Consider the following 7,500-nt stretch of genomic DNA (forward strand, 5'->3'; position numbering starts at 1 on the left):
AAAATCTATCCCCAAAACTCATCCCCACAAACTCATCCCCACAAACTCATCCCCACAAACTCATCCCACAAATCTCATCCCCACAAATCTCATCCCCACAAACTCATCCCCAAAATCCATCCCCACAAACTCATCCCCACAAATCTCATCCCCAAAATCTCATCCCCAAAATCTCATCCCCACAAACTCATCCCCACAAACATCCCCACATCCCCACAAACTCATCCCCAAAATCTCATCCCCACAAACTCATCCCCAAATCTCATCCCCACAAACTCATCCCCAAAATCTCATCCCCAAAATCTCATCCCCACAAACTCATCCCCAAATCTCATCCCCACAAACTCATCCCCAAAATCTCATCCCCAAAATCTCATCCCCAAATCTCATCCCCAAAATCTCATCCCCACAAACTCATCCCCACAAACTCATCCCCAAAATCTCATCCCCACAAACTCATCCCCAAAATCTCATCCCCACAAACTCATCCCACAATCTCATCCCCACAAACTCATCCCCAAATCTCATCCCCACAAATCTCATCCCCACAAATCTCATCCCCAAAACTCATCCCCACAAACTCATCCCCAAAATCTCATCCCCACAAACTCATCCCCACAAACTCATCCCCACAAACTCATCCCCACAAACTCATCCCCACAAACTCATCCCCACAAACTCATCCCCACAACTCATCCCCACAAACTCATCCCCACAAACTCATCCCAACAAACTCATCCCCACAATCTCATCCCCACAAACACAACTCATCCCCACAAACTCATCCCCACAAATCTCATCCCCACAATCTCATCCCCACAAACTCATCCCCACAATCTCAACTCATCCCCACAAACTCATCCCCACAAACTCATCCCCATAATCTCATCCCCACAAACTCATCCCCAACAATCTCATCCCCACAAACTCATCCCACAAACTCATCCCCACATCATCCCCACAAACTCATCCCCACAACTCATCCCCACAAACTCATCCCCACAAACTCATCCCCAAAATCTCATCCCCACAAACTCATCCCCACAAACTCATCCCCACAAACTCATCCCCACAAACTCATCCCCACAAACTCATCCCCAAAACTCATCCCCACAAACTCATCCCCACAATCTCATCCCCACAAACTCATCCCACAAACTCATCCCCACAAACTCATCCACAATCTCATCCCCACAAACTCATCCCCAAAATCTCATCCCCACAAACTCATCCCCACAAACATCCCCACAACTCATCCCCACAAACTCATCCCAAAACTCATCCCCACAAATCTCATCCCCAACACAAATCCCCAAACTCATCCCCAACAATCCATCCCCACAATCCACACAACTCATCCCCAAAATCTCATCCCCACAAACTCATCCCCAAATCTCATCCCCACAAACTCATCCCCAAAATCTCATCCCCACAAACTCATCCCCACAATCTCATCCCCACAAACTCATCCCCAAAATCTCATCCCCACAAACTCATCCCCACAATCTCATCCCCACAAACTCATCCCCAAAATCTCATCCCCACAAACTCATCCCACAATCTCATCCCCAACCCCAAAATCATCCCCACAAACTCATCCCCAAAATCTCATCCCACAAACTCATCCCCACAATCTCATCCCCATAAACTCATCCCCATAATCTCATCCCCACAATCTCATCCCCACAAACTCATCCCCACAAACTCATCCCATATCTTATCCCCACAAACTCATCCCCAAAATCTCATCCCCACAAACTCATCCCCAAAATCTCATCCCCAAAATCTCATCCCCACAAACTCATCTCCACAATCTCATCCCCACAAACTCATCCCCAAAATCTCATCCCCAAAATCTCATCCCCGCAAACTCATCCCCGCAATCTCATCCCCACAAACTCATCCCCAAAATCTCATCCCCAAAATCTCATCCCCACAAACTCATCCCCACAATCTCATCCCCACAAAATCATCCCCGCAATCTCATCCCCACAAACTCATCCCCAAAATCTCATCCCCAAAATCTCATCCCCACAAACTCATCCCCAAAATCTCATCCCCACAATCTCATCCCCACAAACTCATCCCCACAAACTCATCCCCACAATCTCATCCCTACAAACTCATCCCCACAATCTCATCCCCACAAACTCATCCCTGCAATCTCATCCCCACAATCTCATCCCCAAAATCTCATCCCCACAAACTCATCCCCACAATCTCATCCCCACAAACTCATCCCCGCAATCTCATCCCCACAAACTCATCCCCAAAATCTCATCCCCAAAATCTCATCCCCACAAACTCATCCCCAAAATCTCATCCCCACAAACTCATCCCCAAAATCTCATCCCCACAAACTCATCCCCACAATCTCATCCCTACAAACTCATCCCCACAATCTCATCCCCACAAACTCATCCCTGCAATCTCATCCCCACAATCTCATCCCCGCAAACTCATCCCCACAATCTCATCCCCACAAATTCATCCCCACAATCTCATCCCCACAAACTCATCCCCACAATCTCATCCCCATAAACTCATCCCCATAATCTCATCCCCAAAATCTCATCCCCACAAACTCATCCCCAAAATCTCATCCCCACAAACTCATCCCCACAATCTCATCCCCACAAACTCATCCCCAAAATCTCATCCCCACAAACTCATCCCCACAATCTCATCCCCACAAACTCATCCCTGCAATCTCATCCCCACAATCTCATCCCCGCAAACTCATCCCCACAATCTCATCCCCACAAACTCATCCCCAAAATCTCATCCCCACAAACTCATCCCCACAATCTCATCCCCACAAACTCATCCCTGCAATCTCATCCCCACAATCTCATCCCCGCAAACTCATCCCCACAATCTCATCCCCACAAATTCATCCCCACAATCTCATCCCCACAAACTCATCCCCACAATCTCATCCCCATAAACTCATCCCCATAATCTCATCCCCAAAATCTCATCCCCTCAAACTCATCCCCAAAATCTCATCCCCACAAACTCATCCCCACAATCTCATCCCCATAAACTCATCCCCATAATCTCATCCCCACAATCTCATCCCCACAAACTCATCCCCACAATCCATCCCCACAAACTCATCCCCACAAACTCATCCCCATAATCTCATCCCCACAAACTCATCCCCAAAATCTCATCCCCACAAACTCATCCCCACAATCTCATCCCCACAAACTCATCCCCACAATCTCATCCCCACAAACTCATCCCTGCAATCTCATCCCCACAATCTCATCCCTGCAAACTCATCCCCACAATCTCATCTCCACAAATTCATCCCCACAATCTCATCCCCACAAACTCATCCCCACAATCTCATCCCCACAAACTCATCCCTGCAATCTCATCCCCACAATCTCATCCCCGCAAACTCATCCCCAATATCTCATCCCCAAAATCTCATCCCCACAAACTCATCCCCACAATCTCATCCCCACAAAATCATCCCCTCAATCTCATCCCCACAAACTCATCCCCAAAATCTCATCCCCAAAATCTCATCCCCACAAACTCATCCCCACAATCTCATCCCCACAAACTCATCCCCACAATCTCATCCCCACAAACTCATCCCTGCAATCTCATCCCCACAATCTCATCCCCACAAACTCATCCCCAAAATCTCATCCCCAAAATCTCATCCCCACAAACTCATCCCCACAATCTCATCCCCACAAAATCATCCCCGCAATCTCATCCCCACAAACTCATCCCCAAAATCTCATCCCCAAAATCTCATCCCCACAAACTCATCCCCAAAATCTCATCCCCACAATCTCATCCCCACAAACTCATCCCCACAAACTCATCCCCATAATCTCATCCCCACAAACTCATCCCCAAAATCTCATCCCCACAAACTCATCCCCACAATCTCATCCCCACAAACTCATCCCCACAATCTCATCCCCACAAACTCATCCCTGCAATCTCATCCCCACAATCTCATCCCCGCAAACTCATCCCCACAATCTCATCCCCACAAATTCATCCCCACAATCTCATCCCCACAAACTCATCCCCACAATCTCATCCCCATAAACTCATCCCCATAATCTCATCCCCAAAATCTCATCCCCACAAACTCATCCCCAAAATCTCATCCCCAAAATCTCATCCCCACAAACTCATCCCCAAAATCTCATCCCCACAAACTCATCCCCACAATCTCATCCCCACAAACTCATCCCCAAAATCTCATCCCCACAAACTCATCCCCAAAACTCATCCCCAAAATCTCATCCCCACAAACTCATCCCCACAATCTCATCCCCACAAACTCATCCCCAAAATCTCATCCCCGCAATCTCATCCCCACAAACTCATCCCCAAAATCTCATCCCCAAAATCTCATCCTCACAAACTCATCCCCAAAATCTCATCCCCAAAATCTCATCCCCACAAACTCATTCCCAAAATCTCATCCCCACAAACTCATCCCCAAAATCTCATCCCCAAAATCTCATCCCCACAAACTCATCCCCACAATCTCATCCCCACAAACTCATCCCCAAAATCTCACCCCCACAAACTCATTGGAACTAATTGAGAATCAGAGAGTAATCTCGGTTAATTTTTAATTATGAATTTATAGCAAATAATAATAATAATAATAATAATAATAATAATAATAATAATAATAATAATAATAATAATAATAATAATGATAATAATAATAGTTATTATTATCATTTTTAGCTGATCTACAACCCTGGTTGGAAAAGCAGGATGCTATGAGCCCAAGGGCTCCAGCAGGGGAAATAGCCCAGTAAGGAAAGGAAACATGGAAATAAAATGCAAGAGAAGAAATGAACAATTCAAATAAGACATTTTAAACTCATTAACAACATTAAAATAGACCTTTCTTATATAAACAATAAAAGCTTCCAAAAAAAGAAAAAAAGAAAAAGTGAGAGAGAAATAAGATAGAACTGTGTCCAAATGTAAGTTACCCTCAAGCAAGAGATCTCTACATCGAGACAGTGGAAGACCATGGTACAGAGACTATGGCACTTCCCAAGACTAGTGAACAATGGTTTGATTTTGGAGAGAGAAAGGGTGATTAGATCATGAGATAGAATATAAGTATCCAGAAAATAGTTACTTGGTTAAACTAGGTATATATTTTACCAATGTATACTATAACACCTTAGTTTAAAACCGATGTGTGCTAAATTCTCTCAATGGTGTCTGAATGATCAGTAGCACAATTGACTATTATATGAATTGTTGTTATCTTCTGTGTCTGTTTACTGGCCCATGTTTTGATATTAATCACAACAGTAATAAACTATTAAAATACATGAGAGTATAGAGAACCTTTGATTTGATACAACATGTGTTTATTTATTCTCTACAGAAAAAAAATAAAGGAATAGTTGTTATAAAAGAGACTGCATCCAGTCCTTGTATTATTCTGGATATAACTCTGTTTCATTGGTTATATAAACTTTATTACAAATTCTATAAACATTGCTTTGAATTCATGATACAACTCATCATCACAGCCTTATTTGCTGCTCTCCATGACATTTTCTCCAAAGATGAGTTATTCTTTTCCTCGGCCATACCTTGTGTGTCTCGGTTATAAATTCCAATTTGCCAAGTACAGAGGCTGATTAAAGAAATTGAAGTATTTTTTGCTTGTTTCGAACGGAGGGACCTCAACGTGTGCTGAGGGTAACTTCCTTTATGTCTCTGGTACTGCTTGAGTATGTTTCATGTCCTCACCCTCAGAATTTGGACAACTGCATGAGAGAACTTTCTGTTGTAGTGATTCATTAGAGATTGTTGAAATTGACTTCTGATTAACTTTGTCAGATGCAGCAGGTTTGAAGACACTATTGGAAAGTAACAATGTTAGTCTTATTATATATTTCACAGAAAAAACTACTCTGCTAGCAAGCAATTGTTTTATGAGATATGCTCATACCAAAGTAAGAGAGATTGCATGTAAACTAGCCATGTTTTCCTAGTTTGAAACTGAACTATTACCCCTTATTTTCATCGAGAGTACACGCGGGTACACTATTCTATGTTTCATTATTTCCTTTCCTCACTAGGCTATTTTTTTCCCTGCTGGAGAAGTTGGATTTTTAGCATCTTGCTTTTCCAACTAGGGGGTAGCTTAACTAGTAACAATAACAATAATAATAAATAATAATGCAGTGGAACAGGTATTCTGTTTAATGTTTCTCTCCGATAAAATTCCAAGAACTCCTGAACTGGATAAGATACTGAACGTTATAGTTGCCTTTTCTACATTTGTTATACTAGTACCTTAGGGTCTTCCCAGCTCACATTTTTAAGTCCCTACAGAAGGATGTGAACGAGAATGTTCTGGCTGTTATCATGAAGTGACTCCTGAGATTTTACTTCCCCAACAAACTTGTATTCTCTTGCTTATCTCCATAAGCTGTGAAGGGTGAAAGCCGAATCAGCATTTATAAAGTACTCTCATTAACACCATTTAGTGCCACATTCTCCATATGTAGGAATAATGCCATCAATGCACCTAAAGTAGGAGCACTGCAGGCATTACTTAAATGTGTTTGCATTGTCATTTCGACCCCTTTCCATCCCTAGATTTTAACCTCAAACTATACTTCAGTCTCCATTTCATTTCTTGCATCTTGCTGTCCAATCATTTGAGTTTATTTCAGACAACAACAGCAGAGTTTCCTCCAGTTTCACAGAGCTATTGAACGGCCTTCCAGGCCCCAGTGCCTGACTTAAGTATCTCCCCGAAAGGCCAACAAATTTCCACAGATTTTGTCATGAGGTTTATGTCAGTAGAATAGGTTTCAGATGTTCGGATATTCTCATTTTGGGAAGTGTATTATATATAGATTGGTCAGAAACTGTCCAAGGATACTGCAGTCTTGATACGTAGTGTTTGTAAGCAACATGTAAATTGGGAAATTATTATTATTATTATTATTATTATTATTATTATTATTATTATTATTATTATTATTATTAGCTAAGCTACAACCCTAGTTGAAAAAGCGGGATGCTATAACCCAAAGGGCTCCAACAGGGAAAAATTTCCCAGTGAGGAAAGGAAATAAATAAACGATATAAGAAGTAATGAACAATTAGAATAAAATATTTTAAAAACATTGACAACATTTGGATAGATAATTCATATATAAACTATAAAAAGACTTATGTCAGCCTGTTCAACATAAAAGCATTTGCTGCTAGTTTGAACTTTTGAAATAGATTATTATACATACCATTGAATCTCTTCGTCTTGACTTTTTAATTTCATCCAACAACTTTTTATATCTGAGTTAATTCTATTTATATATTATTATACTGTGTATATGTTATATACCATTTTCACAATGTTTTAGTGAATCATTTTCCATATGCCACATCTGGCTACCATATGAACTTAGGATATTTTGAAAATTTGTAACAAAATTATTAGACTAATTTTGTCTTTTCTCTTTCAAC

This window comes from Palaemon carinicauda, chromosome 37 (genome assembly GCF_036898095.1).
Source record: "Palaemon carinicauda isolate YSFRI2023 chromosome 37, ASM3689809v2, whole genome shotgun sequence".
Taxonomy (NCBI): Eukaryota; Metazoa; Arthropoda; class Malacostraca; order Decapoda; family Palaemonidae; genus Palaemon; species Palaemon carinicauda.